General features: G+C 38.0%; 1 non-coding gene across 1 annotated transcript in view; it reads left to right on the top strand.

Annotated features, from left to right (window-relative positions):
* The window catches only part of LOC103278654 (uncharacterized), a 64,305-nt gene extending 42,396 nt beyond the window's left edge, over nt 1–21,909 (top strand). Inside the window, exon 3 of the transcript XR_010005319.1 lies at nt 1–21,909. This exon is cut by the window's left edge and continues 36,762 nt beyond it. This is a non-coding gene — a transcript (uncharacterized LOC103278654).

Raw genomic sequence — 21,909 nt, 5'->3', positions numbered from 1 at the left:
TGTACTACTATATTTACATTGAGCAAAATATGTAGTACCTGCAATACAATTATAAAAGAAAACAAATAAAAACATTTTAAAAAGAAAGAAGAAAAAGAGAGAGAAAAGCGGACAAAATACATAAATTGACAAATTGTCAATATAGAGCTCTGACAAACTGTAATGGAAAGAGGAATAAAACACGAAACATGTTTCTACCTTTACAGCCCCAGCTAAATACTATGAATCAAATAATAATCATAACTTTTTAAAAAATGATTAGCTTGTCATCTAGAAATTTAGATTTAAAATTTAAGACAATATTGAATATATTAAACTCTTTGATAATACATTCTCACTACTGAGTATAGCCTATATCCAGTATGATGTTATGATGGTAAAACCCACAATGTTCAGAAATGCATCTTGCCTTTCATATGTTGCATGCAGGCACAGGAATTAGTCTCTAATTATTTGGATTACCCTACATTGAAAACATATTTCTACAACCTTGTTTTTAAAATAATTTCCCTGATTATAAAAGAAAAAAATACTTCACCAAATATCCAATTTCACCTAAGAACAAAAATGACGGGTGGAAACAGTGGGGTGATTCCCCCTTCTAAATATTTCCAAGCCTTTTCAGGGCCTCCATAACTTACTACTAAATTGCTCCTTCACCATTCCTTTATAAATAAACAAGGCAAAACCTTTAAAAAAAACAGTGCAGGGTAAGCATGAATAATTAGCAAAATTATGCAAATGTTTTGTTATGCAGCATCCATATTTATTTCTTTGAAATATTAATAGCCACTAATGACCCCATGTTCTCAAGGTGGCTTACAAAATACCTAAAATAAAATGAAAGTGAGAGTCAGAAATTTAGAGTCCCTGGTCGAATGGATTGTTTTCCATGCTGAATTCTTGCATCAGATGAAAGAAGCTTCAGTGGTGGGTTGCAGCTTTAGAACCCTCCCTTTGGTCTTCAGATGTTCCAAATTTTAGCTTACTGCTCCATAGAGATGGAAATTCAGTTTTGTCCCCCCACACATGCCCAAAATTTGGAGAACTTTGTGAAGGTTTGCACAATTGTTAAAAATATATTGAAAGTAAATCCTCAGACACCTGAACTAAAGAAATTCAGTCTCAGCTATGCCCTGCACGGTGAAGAGAAAGCTGAACATTTATACTATGTACCTATTAAAATGAGGAACATCTCAAGAAAAAATAGACATAGAAATCCCAATCGCTGCATATAATTTTGTAAATTTTATCCATTTCTCATAACCAATTGAAATAAAATTTTCACCCATCCCTACCACTTAATCTTCATGCCATAGCTGGGAATAGCTAAAGTTGCCAGATGTTAAACAAGATCTGATTAGGTACTTACAATGGTGGAAGAAGGACCCTCAGAAGAACAAGGACGAGATGCTTTCTCTCCTCATTCAATGACTACAATAAGGTATTATCCTCTGTCTCGTCTCCTTTTGTGCCATCAAAAACCTTTCTATCCTGGTAGATATTTCATCCCTCCAAAAGAGAAAAGGAAGTTCTGGAATGAGGACTGCATTTATTGTGCATATTGTAGGGGAATGAGGTCTTCCGGAATTGACATTCCACCAACAGTTAATGGGTTCTTGTTTCAGATTATTTTCTGTCTTTGCTACTAATTTTTCTACCAATTTTTGGCTGCCTACATTAACGTGGGCCACCAGGTAGGAAAGAGTACCAGAGAGATGGTAATATCTTTCAACAGTTATTTGCTCAACTCTGAAAGGCTGCATAACCTATTCATTACAATTATGTTTGACCCAATGAGGCATGTTTCAGGATTTGGATTACTTTAACATAGAAATGTATTTATTGCTCTAGTCATATATTGCACTTTGGGCTTCGCCTATTCACTCCTGTTTCATAGGAATTGTTTTTCCCATGAAGATGTAAACAGTTGTTGTTTTGATCATGGGTAGGGGACCCCAACATCCTTATTAAGGCAATACAATTATTTAGGCCAATTGAAAGATCATAAGACACTGTTGCAATATTTTGAGTTCTTTAGAACTCTTTATTAGGCAAGATGGTTAAATAAACAAAGAAGATGTATTAGTAACTGTAGGGTGGTGTTGAAGTCATACAGACTGCAAAGGAAGATTCAAGTGATAAGTTCTAAACTAGATGAAATTTGGAGGTGTCCTTTCCAAATGAAACCATGTGTGATATCAAATGTGAGAAATGAAACTTAGCACGTTTCAACATAGACATGTGATGGAGAGAAGAGAGTCATCAGAGTAATTCAAGCCATATGGCTTCCACCCACCTATCCACTTAACTGCAGTTATGTAGTCTTTCATTCTTCAACAGTGACTTTCCTATGCAAATAAATTCCATCAAATATGATAGTCTCTGGGGCTTACTTTGCTACCTGATTTCATGCCACTCACTTCTAAATTAGGCCATGCATAAATTAACTACTCTTAAATGCATGGTTGGTTGTGGCTATTAATTCCAAAATATTATCTCACATCAAGGTACATCTTTAATAGTTGAAGAGTCCATATATACTGTTGTGAAAATGGCAGAGGCAGAAATGATTTGAAGATGGAGATGATTACATGGGAAGCCCTGGAACTGTCTGAATTTATCTCTAACTATGAACCATCTTGGAGATTAAGATCGTCCAGGGAGACCCTGCTCTGGATCCCACCTCCTTCGCAGGCATAACTGGTGAGGACGAGAGACAGGGCCTTCTTGGTGGTGGCTTCTTGGCAATGAACTCCCTCCCTAGGGATATTAGAAGAGCCCCCTCCCTTCTGACCTTCCAAAAGAGAATACAAATGTGGTTTTAGGATCAAGCCTTCAGAGAATAATTATGTGCAATGACTATTGGAATGGCCCAGATTATGATTGCGGATAGTGTGATTAATAGTGAAAGTAATGTTTTTACATTTTTAATGTGTTTTAAATTCTATTTAATATGTTTAATTGTACATTGTTTTTAAGGTATCAAATAGTTGCCTATGTGTAAAGCCGCATTGAGTCCCCTTTGGGGTTGAGAAAGGCAGGGTATAAATATGGCAAATATATAAAATAAAATAAATTTGAGGACTTGATGGTGCTTATATGCACCACAGAGGTTGGCTTCAATGCATTTTCAGGATACACAGTATCTGTGGCTATGTCTATGAAGGATTCAGGGTTTTATTTTTGTTTTTTCATCTCCCTCCCCACTTTAGTGCACATGTATGGATTACTGGTGCACCCATCATTTAATTGGTTTTGCCATGCAATGTGGTTAAGACCTAGCTGTGCTGATGTACCTTACGGGCTCTTGTTTGGAGTATCCCTGATTTTGCCAGTTTTGGCTTTAAAGCCTTTGATGTGTGCTCCTGGGTGTGTTCACACTATGTGTCATTTCAACACTACATTCTCAAGCAACCTTCAAACCACATTAAGTGGCCAGTGTACATGTGCCCAGAAAAATATCACACTATCTAGTAATGCAATATGGGTAAATGTTTACTAGAAAAAGAAAGACCGACATTCAAATCCACACTGAACTATGAAACTCATTGGGTGACTTTGGGCCTTTATACACTGACCATTTAAGTTGGTTTGGAACTGGTTTGGCTGAAACCTAGAGATGTGCTCCTTGAGTCTGTCACACTGTCTCTCAGTCTTGCCTACCTCTGATGGTATTTGTGGGGATAAAATGGCAAGAGATATATAATTATATTATAAACACTTTTGCTAAATAAGATAGTATTTAGCAAAAGTACCATCCTCCAGAACCTCCAGGCCATCTTCTCCTCCATCCCAGTGGCCTTTTTTCTTTTCTCTTTGCAGATTCATATGTTATTTGAGTGATTATATTCCTTCTGCTTATGTGATTGTTTTAGTCAATTGTTATGTTTTGTTTTTGTTTTTAATTCTTATAGCGTTTTATAGTGTTTTCAGTGTTTTATTGTACAATGTTTTATGCTGATTTTATATTGGAAACCGCCCTGAGTCCCTTTCGGGAGAGAGGGCGGTATACAAATAAACTTTTACTTACTTACTTACTATTGGAGGATAAAATGAGAGGAATGTGTGCTATTTTTGTTGTGTCCCTTCAAGCCATTTCCAAGTTATGGTGATCCTAAGGTGATACCATCATGGAGTTTTCTCAGCAGGATTTTGAAATGGAAAGAATTGCCTTCCTCTGAGTTTGAGAGAGTGCGACTTGCAAAAGCTCACGCAGGGGGTATCTATGGCCAAGCATTAATTTTAACCCCGATCTACAGAGTTCTAGACAAACACTGAACTTTGGTTTCCATAGACATTCTTCTTTAAACCAAAGCCCAGTGTATATTTGATGGCTACCTTGCCTGTTCCATTCATTTCTCATTTTGTTAGAAACAAATCCCCCTTTTTAAGAGATCTATGCTGTGCCTATCACATTTAGTCTGGGGTGATGAAACTGTCTATAGGTAAAGGGTAAGATTTTTCCCTGACATGAAGTCTAGTCGTGTCCGACTCTGGGAGGTGGTGCTCATCTCAATTTCTAAGCCAAAGAGATGGTGTTGTCCATAAACACCTCCAAGGTCATGTGGCTGGCATGACTGCATGGAGTGCCATTACCTTCCCGTCGGAGTAGTATCTATTGAGCTACTCATATTTGCATGTTTTTGAACTGTTAGGTTGGCAGAAGCTGGAGCTAACAGTGGGAGCTCACCCCACTCCTCAGATTTGAACTGCCGACCTTTTGGTCAGCAAGTTCAGCAGCTCAGCGGTTTAACACACTGCATCATCGGGGCTCCATGAAACTGTCCATAGACTAATAATAATAATAATAAACTTTATTTATATTCTGCCCTATCTTCCCAGAGGACTCAGAGCAGAATCCAAAGATAAAAAGGCAAACATTCAATGTCCAAACACAACAACAATACACCCATAATAATGAAAAAATGATGACTCAACATATAAAAAGAAATTGTGACTTAACAACTAAAATTAAATAAAAACACAACCTATTTATCATACATAAAACAAAACATCAAACAGAAGCGTCAGTTTCCCAGTTCCTTGGTTGCAAATACATTGATGTCTATTGACAAACATTGGTGTCACTTAGCATCCACCTCCTCAGTTCCTACTCCCTGTTTTTGTGTTATTAAATGTTTATCCAGAACTTAGCAAAAAACATTTTTTTCAATTAGAAAAAATGCAGAATCTCAAAGTTCTATGGTTCTAAAGAATGGACAATTATCTGACCAAGTGGTCTTGTGCGTTACAGTACAAAGGGTGATTCCCCCAGCAATGGATAATTCTCCCAGATGATGGCAATGGCAATGGCAAACGTCTTCTGGATAAATCTTGCCAAGAAAGCCCTCTAGTAGGTTTGCTTTAGGGTCACGACCATAGGTTGGAAGTGACTTGAAGGCACACAACAAAAACAACAAGTTTATTAAACATTTCAGCATCTCCTTATCCAGGAACACTAACTAGAATTTTACTAAAAATGACAGCAGCATTGAATTGTAAGTGCAGCTCTCATCACAGAAAGAACTTATGGAAATGTAAGAAAAAAACTCTTACAATATCTCCTTTATTGCTGAACCTCTGTAGTTCATTTAAATGTCTTCATACACATTCCAGAACAAAACCATAATCTGAACATTGAAATAAGGTTCCCACACATACTGCATTAAAACTGGTTAGTCTTATTTGAGAGAAAATCATTTTAGGGTCAAAGTGGGTTAATATAGAATTGTTGCTTTGCTTTTCAGAATTTGCTAGCTAGCAAGGTGCTTGCTCCTTGCAAAAAAGTTCCACCCAGCTCTCCATTTTGTATCCAATATCGAAAAGTCATGAAGCCAAGCTACAGCATTTTAATCCTTAAATTTACAGTCATAGCAACAGTGCAGTTATTACTAGGGGTAGCACTATCAGTATTGCTGCAATAGCTTCACTTATTGCTTTTTTTGGATTTAAGACAGTGAACACGAAAGGTCATAAAAACAAAATAGGCATTGCCTGAAGCTACAATCACATAGTATGTCTATATCTTGGATCAGCATTGGAGCATACATGGAGCTCCTGTGTAGAAATGCTCTCTTGTGTATTTCAATGAAACAAATAGATAGGGGAGACTGGGATATGAATACAAAACTGCTCCCTTCATTGACGTAAAGAGGGGTACCCTGTTAGAAGTTTCAAGAGCTACACCAGAAATCCTGTAGAAATTCAGAATGGCTGAACCACTTGGAAATTTTATTTTGGGTATTTTTAGTAAGAATATATTAAAATGTATAGGATTTTTTGTATTGTTGGTGGAAAAAATATGTGTTTTTTTAAAACTTATTATATGAAAAAGCAAAACTGGCAGATTTACCGATTTAGGCTTTGAATGCTTAAATCTCAGAATTCTGTCTTTGAATCCCACATTAGTGTTTATTTAGGATCATTTCTTTTTTTAGAAAAAGAAGAAACAGTTCCTCCATTTTAACACCCATTTGTCATGCAGATAGAAGGTGGCGTTTTCTAGGCTGGGCATATTTATACTTACTGATTTTGGCCGGAAGAGATATTGAAGAATTTGTGTGTGTATATGTTGGGGAAAAAAGAAATTTTGACATTTCTCATAGTTGGTGTAGAAAGAATTTGAAGGCTAACAAATTGCCTGTGGCAGCAGGCAAAATGGACAGAAATATTCCCCAGGGCTACCATGACACTAAGCCACTGACTGGCAGGGTTTCCTTCTGCTGATATTTTTGGTATCTTGGCCCATCTGAAGATGCTTCTTTGGTTATGTCAAAAATGGCCAGTATACTGCTTTCTCTTTTCAAATGTGGATGGGGTTCGTCCAAATGAATGACTGAAATCAGAGCTGATTCATTGCAAATTTGTTTGGAAGTAAGTCTTGTGGTAAACCAGTCAGCTCTAGGAAGGTCAGGAGGTGGATTTAAAGCTAGCATCTATATTTTACCTATCATAGCAAAGCCATGAATTGCCTAAGGGTGTTTCGCAATTGCAGTACCCAAGCTGCATAAAAGGGAGAGGCACTGAAAGACGTTCTGTGCAAAGACTCCAATTTCAAACAGATGTCCTCCACCCTGTTCCACTGTCCATCTCTCAGCCTTAATTTATTGGATCCTTAATTCAATTCATGGCAACATTAGCAGTGGAACAAATCAGACCTGATTGTAATCTCATACACAAAGGCCTCCTGGTGGAATATATAAGCTTTGGCAAAGCCACCCACTTAAATGTTACACAAGTGAACATTAAAAAACTCCAGATGTTTGTCAAAACATGAGGATAATAATAGTAAGAATAACAATTATAAGAACAACAATAAAAAGATGGAAAACAGTGACAAATTAAAAATAATATGAAAAGCAAAGTAATACATTTTATTGATTAGCACTTAGGCTGTATCAAAATACCAAACCGAACAAGAAGGCTTGATACACTTGAAAAGCAAAGTCTTTCCTATATCTGACAAATATGCAGTGAGTTTTCTTCATCCCAACTTGGAACATCCGCAGGTTTCATTGTACGTTACCTGAAGCCAAATGACAGGGCTTCGGGCTACTAATGATATTCTAGCAAAACTGTCATTATCAGTCAATGTTTGGCCTGTGTTTAAATGCCTGCTTAGCCATGAAGCTCACTGGTGTCCTTGGGCAAAGCCAAATTAATCCGACTTGCAGAGTTCTGACAGCAAAATGAAAGCACTCCGATGTACACTGTCTGGCATTCCATGGGAGACAGATGAGGTATAAATGGGATCAAGAAAGAAATGCAATTTCTTCTTTGAGTAAGAAACACTGATAAAGAAAGACAGAGAAACAAGTCAGTGCCAGGGGCAAATGCCAGGATATAGTTTGCACAGCTGCATGTGGGAGGAAGCAAAAGGGCAAAGTGAGCAGGTGGGTTATAAGAGAATCACAGCAGAACAAGAGAAGTGGCAGCCATGAACCCGATAGCAAAACTCATATTGATGACCAACAGGGGCCATCCCAAATGTTAAGCAGAGCGAGGCAGTCACCTCTAGCAGCAGGTGCTGAGGAGAGGCAACTGAACCTCCCTTACCAATTTCGCTACAATTCCTTGGATTTTCTGCTCTGTCCTGCAAGCTGAACTGCTGGTCTCAGGTCTGTCCAGCTCTCTTTACTACTGGTGGAATAAGGTTCAGCTGCCAGCCCAGTTAGCTTCTGTACAAGAATGGAGAAAAATGCCGTCTTGTTCTTTCCCAACTTAATAGTATCCACTTCTTGTCTCTCTCTTTTTAAAAAAATATGTGATTCAAGATTCTACATGCTGGGTAGGGCAAGTAGCCCACGTTAAAAAAAATTCCCAGGCAAAGAGATGGGGAGGTGAGGCTGTGGATCAGCGATTCCTAATAGGCAAAAAGCATGACAGAAGACAGATGCCATGGTTCTGTTCTCTGTTTATTATAGTGATTTTGATTCATCTACTTCCTTTGGGATCGGAGACCAAGGAGCAATCAGCAAATGCAATACAGTGCAGAGACACATTCAATCCAGTTCCTTCTGCACTTCTGCCAATAATCAACCATCATACTTGAGTTTTGGCACGAACCCAAGCAGTCTCTTCCCATTTACCGTAAACACTGCTTAAATCAAATTTCAGCTATCAACACACATTTCTTGTCAACTGCAATTTGTCACCACTGTGTTTCAATCCACAAAGGAGTTCCTATGGAAATATAGAAAAGCATGTGTTTACCCAAAGTTTTCTTTTGTTTCAGTGAGCCTTGCATTCCATAGAACTCAATGGGCCTAGAATTCCTGGTGTGTTTTGATTTTCCTTGAAAATTTCTGGTAGGCTGGGTGCTTTCTTGGGATCTAAATTAGGAGCAGGCAAAGTACAGCCTTCCAAATTTCATTGGATTGCAACTGCTGTCATTCCAGCTTGTATAACTCATGGTGAAGGATGCTGGGGGCTGCAAACTAACAACATCCAGAAAACCACACTTTGTTCATTTCAGACTAGATCGTCTGCATTAAAACAAAGGGGAAAGTGAAACAAGATTCCTTTAGTAGACAGCTTTGGAAGAAGCTATCTCAAGAGAACAGCTTTGGGAGTCCTACAAAGACTTCTGCTTTAGAGAAGGGGCCACCTAGATCACAGCTTTTAAAATTGTGGGTGAGTACAATGGCTCAACGTTGGGGTCACAAAAAATTGGCAACAGTAAATGTTTCTGACTGCCTGGCTGAAACAAGGCCCAGCCGAAACACCTGCTGCCTCCTGAGGCTGGGGCATAAAAGGAGGATGCTGGTGGGGGCCCAGTCACCCAGCACCATCTTAGACAGCCATGGAACATCAACAACGAGGAGCTTGGAGGAAAGAGCAGTGTTTGTTTGCTGCAGGCTGCCTTTGACCTCAGCTCCTGGTGACTGGCTCCTTGCAGACTCTGGCCCTGACTGCCTGGCTGAAGAAAGGCCCAGCAGAAACATCTGCTGCCTCCTGAGGCTGGGACATAAAAGGAGGATGCTGGTGGGGGCCCAGTGCATCCAAGAGAGTCAAAGAAGACATTAAGACCATGAAGGGGGAGGGGGAAGGTGTACTCAGATGCTGTTTTTATATTTCTATGTTTTAATATCTTAATGTTAATGGTTTTAAATTATATTTATATTTTATTTGTTTCTATTGATTTTTTTTATGTTTTATTTGCATTGTATAATGTGGCATTGCATTTTTGTCTAAATATATGTTGTACGCCGCTCTGAGTCCCCTGCGGGGTGAGAAGAGCGGGATAGAAGTGAAGTAAATAAATAAATAAATAAATATTCCATGCCAATGTTTTAATATTGCTATCTGATGTATTTTCTGAAATGAAAGAGGGCCATGGGCCAATCTGTCTTTTAAGAGATGATATAAATTATTTCCTCATTTGCTTATCTTAGTTGATGACTACTGATGACATAAAACCCCGGCTCCTGAACATGCAGTTAATACAAGATGGGGAAGGACTTGGGGCCATGGGGGAAAAATCTCATAGTTATAATTTTTTAGTTGTTTCATAAAATATTTATACCCCATCCTTTATCATGAAATTTCTGGACAACATACAGATAAAACAAGAAACAATTTAAAATGAGTATTATTTTAAATATCATTTATTTAATTCCAGATTCAAATAGAATATGACTTAAACTGTAATAAAAATAATGAACAGGACATAAAGTTAAAATAGCTTAAAAGGCTATGACAGTGGGAAAACATATCCCAAAGGCAGCAGATCCGATCTGATCTCAGAGTTAACCCTGGTTAGTACTTAGATGAGGGACCAGCAAGGAATATCATGTCCTGTAGACTATCTTTCAGAAGAAGAAAATTGCAAAATCATCTCTGAGTATTCTTTGCCTAAGAAAAGTCCATGCAATTCACAAGATCACCCTAAATCTAAAGAAGATTTGAAGGCACACACACATAAAGAAATATTTAAAGAAAATCAAACCCTAAAGAGTTTAATTTTAAAAAATCACAAGAAAGAGAACAAAAAAACTGCCAATAATAATTGAGAGAAAACTCCACTCCAATCCAGGTTCTTGTGTTTTCTTCACTTTCCAATACCATTTCTCCCTAAATTAGATATTTCCCTGTTGGAGTGGTGTTGTCTACAATTTTACATTTTTCTGTTGAAAACCTATTGGGAACAATGCTCTACCTCAGTGATTCTCAACCAGGGGTCCCCAGATTTTTTTGGCCTACAACTCCCAGAAATCCCAGCCAGTTTACCAGCTGTTAGGCTTTTTGGGAGTTGAAAGCCAAAAACATCTGGGGGCCACAGGTTGAGAACCACTGCTCTACCTTAAGATGTTCTCTTTTTAAAGGGCTGACAGTCCAAGTCCAGCTTATAGATAAGGAACTTTTTAAAGAGGGAAAAGGAACTTTTTAAAGAGGGAAAAGGAACTTTCAGATTGGCCTTCAAGAGTTAACACAAGACAAGACAGAACAGATGCATAGGTCACTTGGTCACAGTACTGTCTCTACTATGAAGATGCACTGCCTATTCAAATTTCTTTTAAAGATCCTATTTAAATTAGAGTAGTTCTTTTGAAATTTTCATCAGAGTCTATAAATTACCATATACAAATTTCATGGATACCTGTGATTTTTCTGTTCTCTCTTGCTCTTTCTGTCTCTCTCTACACTTCTTTCTACCAATAAATCAGGATAAAAGGAAACAGCAGATGGAAACAGACAGACTCACAAGTGTGTGGAACACTATAAGAGAGAAAAAAGAATAATTCTTAGTATGTGTTTTAGCCTTTGCCAGAGCTTTGAAGTCACCATTTGCAAACAACTTGGTCTTAATTGCTGCCTTCTCCCAGTAACAAATGTATAACATTGCCTTACACTTGTAAATCAATGAGAGATAGCTTCATTTCTTCTTGAAGTAACTGTATAGTTTTATAGTTTAAGGAGTGTGGCCTCACTAAAAGGTGGAGGAAGAATATTAAATGGTTCAAGATCTGGCTTGTGATGCTATTCCTTGCTTTGCTGTCAAGGAGAGAGATGATAACAAGATGGACAGAGAAGACAAAGTGTTTTGTACCACGGGGTAGTTTCTTACAGTATTCATATTTTAATAGTAAATTAAAAGTAGCTATTTGGTAACTTTTTGAGAAACAGGTATTAAATATTGTCTTTCAAATTAAAACCATCATGGCAACTACGTGGGGGCTTGGAATTTTCACTGTAACAGTTGTTTAAGTGTAACATTCCAAACAATTCAGAGAGCAATGTTGTAAAGACTAGACACCAGTGTCCCAGTATGGGAAACCATGTTATTTTTCCACCTTTTAATGAGGCTTAGTACAATTCTAAGGCAAATATAGCACATCCAGGACATTTTGCTATGAAAACCAGGACAAAAAAAATGAAGCCTTTTGCCAAACCAAGATGCATAGTATCCCATGCTAGACATGTTCTTGTGGACACTAATGCAGAAAGTCTTACAAGCACCTCTCCCAGACATTTAATAAAATAACATTCATTAGTAGTTAGTCATTCACATTTCTAATAAAACCCAAAATCTGCTGTTTGAGGTGGACCACCAGTGGCACAGTGGGTTAAACCCTTGTGCCTGCAGGACTGCTAACCGACATGTCAGCGGTTCGAATCCAGGGAGAGCCGGTGAGCTTCTTCTGTCAGCTCCAGCTCCCCATGCAGTGACATGAGAGAAGCCTCCCGCAAGGATGGTAAAACATCAAACACCTAGGTGTCCCCTGGGTAATGTCCTTGCAGACGGCCAATTCTTTCATACCAGAATCGACTTGCAGTTTCTCAAATCACGCCTGACACAGAAAAAAAAACCCCCTAATTTTCGTAATGTTAGGTCTGGTTGATCTAGTCCATGTGTACATATGAGCCATATCTATAAAGCTCTAAGGCAGGGACAGGGGCAGTGTGTTTCATGGTTCCAATGTGAACTCAACCCGTTTGTTGATGTTCTCTAAGCCCTTCCAGAATATCCACAAATTTATGTAGATTTTCAGGCTAAAGAGACTACATCAGAATTATCCATATTGTCACAAAAGTGTACCCAAATGCACCAATTGGGGTTTATTTGCCTCTCATAAATCCCTCCGAGGTGGAAAAATCAGCCAGAAATAGTTAATGGTCTGAAGGCATTAGACCACACAAACAAAAGACATATTCAAAACATGAAATTAGTGTCCGGAAAAAGGAGTGAAAAAAGAATGAATGGCCATCCTTGAGTAACCCACAAATGTTTAATTTCATTCAGGGATTGATGCACGTGTATTTGCTTTATTTCAGAGCAACTTGTAAAATCCTTTGTTTGCTTTCTAAAATTCACTTTGCAATGCATAAATGGCCGAGATTTGATACATACTGAACAGCACCAGGAGCTCACTGCAAAGTGATCCAATTGATTCAATCATCTTGCTAAAATTTGTAGTTTTTTTCATAAGACATTAAAAACCTTGGTGGTATTTTGATAAAATTCAGCCTGCTTCATTGCTATTTTGGGCAGTGGTCTGTTGACGACTGACAACCAACATTCGTTTTAGAATAACACAGTCATACAGATTGTCTGACAAGGGACATTGTGTCTTCAACATTTACAAATGGCTGGTTTTAATCCTCTCAAGCAGCCAGTTAAAAGCTTCTGTCTGATGCATAAAATTAAGTTAACAGTAATTAATGTAACCAGCCTGGAACCTTAGCAAATTCCTGCCAGGAAGTGTCTTTTTGGTGTACCCGAGAGGCCAGGGTTAGCTTCAGAGTGCCAGCAAGCAGGTTGTGGATTGTAAACACTGTAATTACTTGCTAAGTTTCTAAAGCTCCAATTGCCAGGCCAGTAGCCTATACTTCTGGAACAGACAACCCCGTGAGAGGCAAGGAAAACAGAGGAAGGGAATTTGTTCAGCTCTGCTTTGCTTTGGCAGCATATGCTGCTGGGCCACTGGTATACCTGGCAAAGTTTTCTCCTAAGCTGATGCTACAAACTTGCTTTTGACAAAGAACAACTGCTACACTAATACTGTAGTCTCAAGTAATAGCGCCTTGTTACCACTATGACTGGCAGCACTTTAGTCAAGGAATCATAGGATTTGTAGTGCAATGTTTAGAATTCACATTCAAAGAATTAGAAAATAGTTGTTGAAGGGAAAGCAGAGGAAAGATGTCTAAGCATGGAGCCAAGGCAATAAAATTGGGATGAAATTGCTCTCATGGTGCAGTATTGAAATACATTAGATCAGGGATCCCCAAACTAAGGCCCGGGGGCCGGATGCGGCCCTCCGAGGTCATTTACCTGGCCCCCGCCCTCAGTTTTATAATATAATATATTGTATATATATTGTGGCGCAGACTGGAGAGCAGCTACAATGAATCACTGCAATGAATCACTCTGACCAGGAGGTCATGAGTTCGAGGCCCGCTCGGAGCCTATGTTTGTCTTGTCTTTGTTCTATGTTAAAAGGCATTAAATGTTTGCCTATATGTGTAATGTGATCCGCCCTGAGTCCCCTTCGGGGTGAGAAGGGCAGAATATAAATGCTGTAAATAAAGTAATAAATAAATAATAATATTATAATGTAATACAATATAACACTAATAATAATACAGTAGAGTCTCACTTATCCAAGCTAAATGGGCCAGCAGAAGCTTGGATAAGCAAATGTCTTGGATAATAAGGAGGGATTAAGGAAAAGCCTATTAAACATCAAATTAGGTTATGATTTTACAAATTAAGCACCAAAGCATCATTTTATACAACAAATCTGACAGAAAAAGTAGTACAATACGCAATAATGTTATGTTGTAATTACTGTATTTATGAATTTAGCACCAAAATATCATGATATATTGAAAACATTGACTACAAAAATGGCTTGGATAATCCAGAGGCTTGGATAAGCGAGACTCTACTGTACCATATAATAATATTAATTATATATTCTATATTACATATAATATTACTAATAATATTACAGCATAGTGGTATAGTTCAATATAGTAATATATAATGCTAATATTGTGCTATGCTAATATTGTATGTACATATAATTTGTAAGCCACTCTGAGTCCCCTTTGGGGTGAGAAGGATGTGATACAAATGTAGTAAATAAATGCAGTAAATAATAAATAAATAAATAAATTTTAGACTTAGGCTCGCCCAAAGTCTGAAATGACTTGAAGGCACACAACAACAACAACAACAACAACAACAACCCTAATTAACATGACTATCTCATTGGCCAGAAGCAGGACCACACTTCCCATTGAAATCCTGATAAATGTATGTTGGTTAAAATTGTTTTTATTTTTAAATATTGTATTGTTCTTTCATTGTTGTTGTCCTTGTTGTTGTTTTTGCAGTACAAATAAGACATATGCAGTGTGCATCGGAATTTGTTTGTATTTTTTTTTTCAAATGATAATCCGGCCCCTCAACAGTCTGAAGGATTGTGGACTGGCCCTCGGCTTAAAAAAGTTTGAGGACCCCTGCATTAGATCTTCCTTTGTGGATGAAAAATAGAAGGGAAAGGCAACCTGGTCATAGACATTGATCAAAGGAATTCAGCTTTGGCAAGAGGCGTTGAAGCAAGAAATCCATGTGTTATGAAAAGAAAATTGGATTTAAAAAGAAAAGGGAATTAGAGTAATTTCATATAATTGTAGGAAAAGTTCATCACATACACTCCATGAAAATCCACAATATAATCAGTGTTAGTTTCCTTCCATCAAAGGATGTCTGGATCCTTTGAAACGGTCATTGTGTTCACAACTACAGTGATGTTTTCATCAGCTGGTGATGGGCTTTAGCCAAGCTGATCCTCAAACAGCAGACAAAAAGTCCTTTTTGTTGCATCTGCAGTAGACCCACTGAATCAACTACTGAAGAGTAGGTGAACCCTTAGTGAAATAATCTGGTTCAATGGGTATTCTCTATCTGAACAAAAAAATGGATTTACACCAGAAGCCTTCCCAAGTTAGTAGAACCTAAAAGATCTTGCACTACATTAGCACATCATAGTCCAGAATCACCTCCACACCTGATAAGGTGAGAAAGTATGACTTTGGGGAATAGATAGGTTAGTTGCAAGTGTGTAAAATGATGGATGGATGGATAGAGAGGAAGAGAGATAAATGTATGAACGAGTGGCCTGGCAAAATTTATAGCTAAATTTGAATTCCCCATATAATTAGTATGTTATGCCCTATTGAAGACAATGGGATTTGGTTTCTTGCAACCTTCCTAGGAATATGCTACCTATGCCTCAAGACCTTTGGCATCAAATAGCATGTGAATTATATAAATGAAAACATTTATAAACTCTTGTTATTCTACCTTTGCTTTAAAATCCCGAGGCAGTCAAGTAAGCATTTGAAATTAGAACAAGAAAGAGCACACATCACAATGAATAAGGAACATTTCAAATCTAGTAGTGACAGAATGAAACAGAAACTACAATAAAAACAGCTCCAAAGAAAACAATAGTGAGCTAGAGATAGCCTCCAAATTAAACATCATCCCATAAAAAGCCCACAGCAGGGTGAAAAGAACAAACAGAATAAACAAATAAATGCATAGATTTATGATTCATTATATTCATGGGGCATAACTATGATAACAGCTTTCCTAATGGAAAAAAGAAACTCCAGTAAGAAACTTTCCAAAACCATGAGAGATGAAAGGTACAGTCACCATAGTTATCTTTTCTCCAATGTAAACAGCAAAGAAACATCAGCTTTAATGACTGGTTGATAGATTAAATGCAACATCAATGTGCATGGATCCCTCCCCTGAAGAAATCCACAAATAAGGATGTTTGATGTACAACATATTTAATTTATTGCCATTTTCATTATTGCTAATAGTACTATAGCTACTGCTGAGACCATAGCATGATTTCTCACCACACCAGTCTGTGGCTGCATAGCAAAACTGAAAGAATAATTCTGTGAACATAATTTGGACCTTACCCAGAAGGACCAGTTTGGCTCTGCACATTCGTTGGTCAGCTTGAAGAAATTTCAACGGCTTGGAACAAGATGTTCTGATGCACAAATCTCAAAAAGCTCTGAACTTTTCTGTTGTCCTTGTATTCTGACACCTTGTGATAAACGGTTCCACAATAGCTGCAGCTGCTCCAAGCTGTCTAAGGTCAATAAAGGTCAACACTCTATATCTAATGAGAACAGTAGTTGACATATTGCAGCCAAGAGGATAATGTTTGTCATGGATTACTGTCACCTTTCAAGATGGTGGCTGGCTGCAGTCAACTTCATTCTTTCAGGCTCAATCTGTCCAGATTCTTTAGGTCTGCTCAATTGTTATATCAAGGCTCTGAGAATATTCCCGAGGGACCGTAAAATGACTATTCATCCTAACCCCTTTTGTGTATCCTGGTTAACTTCTGGAAGAACCAACAGAAGACCACTCTAGGGGCAACTGCCCCCCTCCACCATAAAAAAACTTCCAGCTGTTATTAAACAAGCATATAGATGGCTGTAGTGTAGCAGTGATGTAGTGTGAACAATCTCCATTGGGATTTGGAAGAGGTGCCTGTGCGATACCCATCCTTTTAAGGTTTGCCACTGTGCCCAAAAAGTATCATTACTCCATGTAATAAGGAAAATGTCAAAATGGTAGCTTTCTAAATGACTGCTATTACTACCTGGCACATTTGAGCAAAGGCAAGTAGGAAGATATACATCAGGTGTCAATACTGTTGAGCCCAATTAAGGGCAGTGGTATCTTCATTTATTATCCTTATTTATATCTTTCATTTGCTCTCTCCCCTCTCCAGTTTGACTTAGAGTGGTCTACCATTTAAAACCAGGACAAAACTGTATAACTGCCATATCAGTGAAGCCATAGTTATTGTTTCCATAAATAATGGAGTTGTACTGTATAGCAAAAAATGATACACAAGTCAACATTAAAACAAAATTATGCAATTTCAGATATTAAAATGATTTAAAACATTCCCTTTAAAATGGGTAACAAATGGTTAAAATGCAGTTCAATAAAAATGGAACAGCACTCGATTAAAAAGCCTTTTCTTTAAAAGCTTACAGTTTAAGCTTACAGTTTGTGCATGCTTAACAAAGGACAAAAGGATAGATAATATCCTGAGATATCCTGAAAAAGGAGAATCAGAACATATGAACATGAATTCCTGATATGTATACTATATCTTACCTTATCTAAATATTGCTGGGTGATTATCCTTTACGATCATCCGGGGAGGCCCTTTTATCACCACTGTCTTTATCCCAGGCCCGCCTTGTGAGTACAAGGGAGAGGGCCTTTTCTGCTGTGGCCCCCGATTGTGGAACTCACTACCTACTGAAATTAGGCAAGCTCCCACGCTGTTAGCTTTTAGGAAAGACTTGAAAACATGGCTCTTCCGCTGTGCCTTTGGTGAGTAATTTCTGTTATTTCTGTGTTACTCCCACCCCGAACATCTATCCTCTAGATTACCCCACTTCCATATGTCCCTGCCCGCAGTGGAGTACCCCTATGTCCCTCTCACTCCAGGTTTTATCTTTGTGTTCACGTGGCCTGCCCTTGTTTTACTGTTTTTTTGATTTCTTGATGTAATGCCTATTATCATTTATTGTATTTTTAATGGTGCTATGTTATGTTGTTTTATATTTTGTTATATTGTATTGCTCTGGGCATGGCCCCATGTTAGCCGCCCCGAGTCCCTGTTGGGGAGATGGTGGCGGGGTATAAATAAAGTTTTATTATTATTATTATTATTATTATTATTATTATTATTATTATTATTATCCTAGAATCTCTGCCAAGTGGCTAGGGATGATGGGACATGTACTCTAGTTTGGTCAAAACCTCTATGTGCACACATGAGCTCTGTATGTGACCCAAAAACTATAAACAGTGGAATTTTAGACCACACATCTATAGATTATGCATGTGCATCACAGAATAATTATTTTAGTTAAGAGGTCCGTTATCTGTATCTGGGGCTACATGGACTGCCCCAAATAAAAAGAAAACCAGATGTGGCCAGTGGTACAATTCTGGTTTTGAAAAATGGATATTGTTTAAAAGTGCTAGGTGAGAGTACTACAACTTATTAAAAAGTGAAATTGAGGGTGAAATTCATTAGTACAGTGTTTTCTCACTACTTCACGGTTCACTTTTTGCGGATTCGCTGTTTCGCAGTTTTTCAGTAAACGCTAAAAGACTATTATAAATCATAAAAAATTACAATTTACAGCCTAAGGAAGGGAGGAAGCCAAAGGGAGAGAAAAGGAGCCCAAGCGGCAATGGAAGAAGAAGACAAGTTATCAACACACTATTGGTTGATAAAGACTTAAAATACTGTATAACTACAAAAATAATGTATAAATATTAAAATAAATATAGCGTTCCTACTTCGTGGATTTTCACTTATTGGGGTGGTCCTGGAACCTAACTCCAGAGATAAGTGAGGGAACACTGTACTTTTAGGTCAGAATTAGTATCATTCAATAAATCCAGAACAACAAAAATAACTTTGGGATCCACATGAGTTTACCACTTTAGGTTTATAGTTTTCAAATTCTCTCTCTCTCTCTCTCTTGCTTTGATTGTGTCTCTATCAATTTTAGCCCCAGGTCAACAGCCCATTATCTGAACTAGTGATTGGCTAAAATTTCTGAAAGTCTGCAAAACTGCATCATCAATTTCTTTCTTTGATTTAAACTGGATTATTTTAAATTCAGTGAAAACCATTTTGAACTAACAGGATGTCATCACAAGAAGCTGGAGAAAACAAGGGAAAGCAGGGGAAAAGGTGGAATTTCATGGGATGCTATCTTTTTTAAGGCGGGACTTTCCCTGGGGTCATTTGCACTGAGATTTGTTTCCTCCCATTGTCCTCCAGGATTTTGATTATCTATCTTTTTTACCTTGGATCATCTTTTCCAGAGCCTTTGCATTAGCGATTGTAGGAAATGGTTTTAAATTAATCCCGATTGGCGATCTGGGGGAAATGAGCATTTTGACTCATCCTACACAGCATCATCATTTTATTTAGAAGTGGGCAACACGGATTAACATCACATGGGAAAATTGGCTATTTTGCCCATCTCTATGTGGGGAATTTAAAAATAAATTGATTGCCAACTGGCTTAAGAATTGTTGGGAAAATCAACACTTTAGAAACAGCAAAATACCTCAACCCACAGCTGAAGCTTGCATTGTATGAAAGGCACTGTGAGTTGATCTTTCCTAAATATGTAGAAACACTGATTTTACTGTGTGTGATGAAGTCCTTTCTAGGGGCAGTGTGCCCCACTATCACCCTCCCACTGCCCTGCCAGGTGAAAGTCCATATTATATCCCAATTAATAAAAACAAAGCTGGTCATCCAGAATCTCATGATGCACAGTTTCTCCAGGACTATAATGTCTACTATTCTTTCTAAAAGCAAACTCCCGTGGTGAGTGCCAACAGGATTGAAGCCGAAGGAAGATAGTGAAAAACAGCAGAGATTTATTAGTTTATCAAAATACTCATTGAATCCCTGAAATTTGTAAAAGTGTAACATATTTTGGAGAGGAGAAACCCCTAAGGCTGTAGCCTCTCCCACCAAATCAATCCAGTGAAGACACACCCAGTAACCCTGGGATATGAGAGCCAGTTTAAAAGGGTGTTGAGCAAAGAAGACTCCCTTTGCTTTGTAGAGTCAGAACCTGGCTGAATTGTGGTGGGGGAGAGGATTCAAATCCGTGTGTTTTTTAACATGAACTGAGATAATGCAGCATATTAATAGCAGCCTCGGCAATAGGACTAATCATAATGCCATTGCCCATTCCCATTGCACAGTTTATTTGGCCTTTCTAAAAACTAATTGCATGTCTTAAGCCACCCAGCTGACAAATGGGAATGAAATAATGGTGGGAGGAGGAACCTACTTCTCATTTTTCCCTAAACTAGGTTTGATTTAAACTGCCCCCTCCAGTTCAGCAATATAGCCACGGGGCTTAATTTTCATGATAACAAGCAAGCAGACCAATTAGGCTCTGGACGCTGATCATTAATCACTTGGCCAACTGAGAGATCATCTGCTCACCTCTACAGCCAAGATGACTCTGAGGTCAACTTACTGTCACCATCAAGTGTATTCATCTAGGACTGCCAGTCTTTCTTTGGATATATCATGTCCCCCCTTGTTTTCATAGTGGACATGTAATAAAAAAATGTGGGTGTATTACATGCTAATACTTTTGTTTTCATAGTGGACATGTAATAAAAAAATGTGGGTGTATTACATGCTAATACTTTTATTTCATTGTTTGAGATAGTCAACTGCAAGGAGTTAGGAAGCCACATTCCATACAGAGCCCTGAAGGGCACATCCAATTTCCTTACCATGCCCCATGAAATTGGGAGAGTCTGACAATAATGTTGCCCAAAGTGCCCTCTGAAGCTTTTAAGCAATGCACGATGTCATTTTATCACAATTTTAGGAGATGCCTTCCTTGTTTTTCAGCATGAAATGGTCTTTTTGATAGCTAGGAAGGAATTTCCTTTGTTATTATTGCATTTATAATTATACAATTATAACTAATTAAATAAATATTTCCTCCTTTTGTGGTAACCCAAATCAGGTGCCTGAGACAGTTGCTTCATTCTGCTTATGGGTGTGACCGGCTTTAGGCTTTGATTTGATCTTCATTCCTTCAGTTCCATTACTCTCTCTTGGGCTGTATCTACACAACCCTATATCCCAGGATCTGATCCCAGATTATCTGCTTTGAACTGGATTATATGAATCTACACTGCCAGATAATCTGGGATAATAAAATAATCTGGGATCAGATCCTGGGATATAGGGCAGTATAGATCCAGCCTTGGTTACTTCTAGGAGGTTCAACCACTTTCGCTTCTCCATATGCATCCCCATATACTTGGAGTGAGCTCTCAGATCACCTGCTTTAGACCACTTCTTCTACATTCTTCATCCATCAGGTTTGGGGTCCTCCAGATGTCACTAAACTATGACTACTGTATCCCTGACTACTGGTCCAAAAACATCTGGAGTGTCACAGCTTTCCAGAGACCAACCTATACATAGCCTTTAGCTCAGCCCTATACACTTTATATACCCCCTGACCCTATGATACTCTGGTGCACAAGTTTTACTCATCCCTTATAGTTGACCATGTCTACCATGAAGTCCTGTTTACTGGTATTTGAATCCTTGATGGAGTATATTGATTTAGATTTGTAATTTTATGTCTATTTTTATGTCTGTTGTTTTGGTACTGTCTTATGATGTTGTTTAGTATGTTTACTATGTTTAACTTAATTCTATGGGTTTTTTTACTATTTAATGCTTTTTATGTTCATGTTGGAAACTGCTCTGAGTCCTCTCAAGTAGATGGAGTGGTATATAAATAAAGTTGTTATTATTATTATTA

Source organism: Anolis carolinensis, chromosome 4 (genome assembly GCF_035594765.1).
Source record: "Anolis carolinensis isolate JA03-04 chromosome 4, rAnoCar3.1.pri, whole genome shotgun sequence".
In the NCBI taxonomy this organism is placed as follows: Eukaryota; Metazoa; Chordata; class Lepidosauria; order Squamata; family Dactyloidae; genus Anolis; species Anolis carolinensis.
This window is presented reverse-complemented; position numbering and strand designations above follow the sequence as displayed.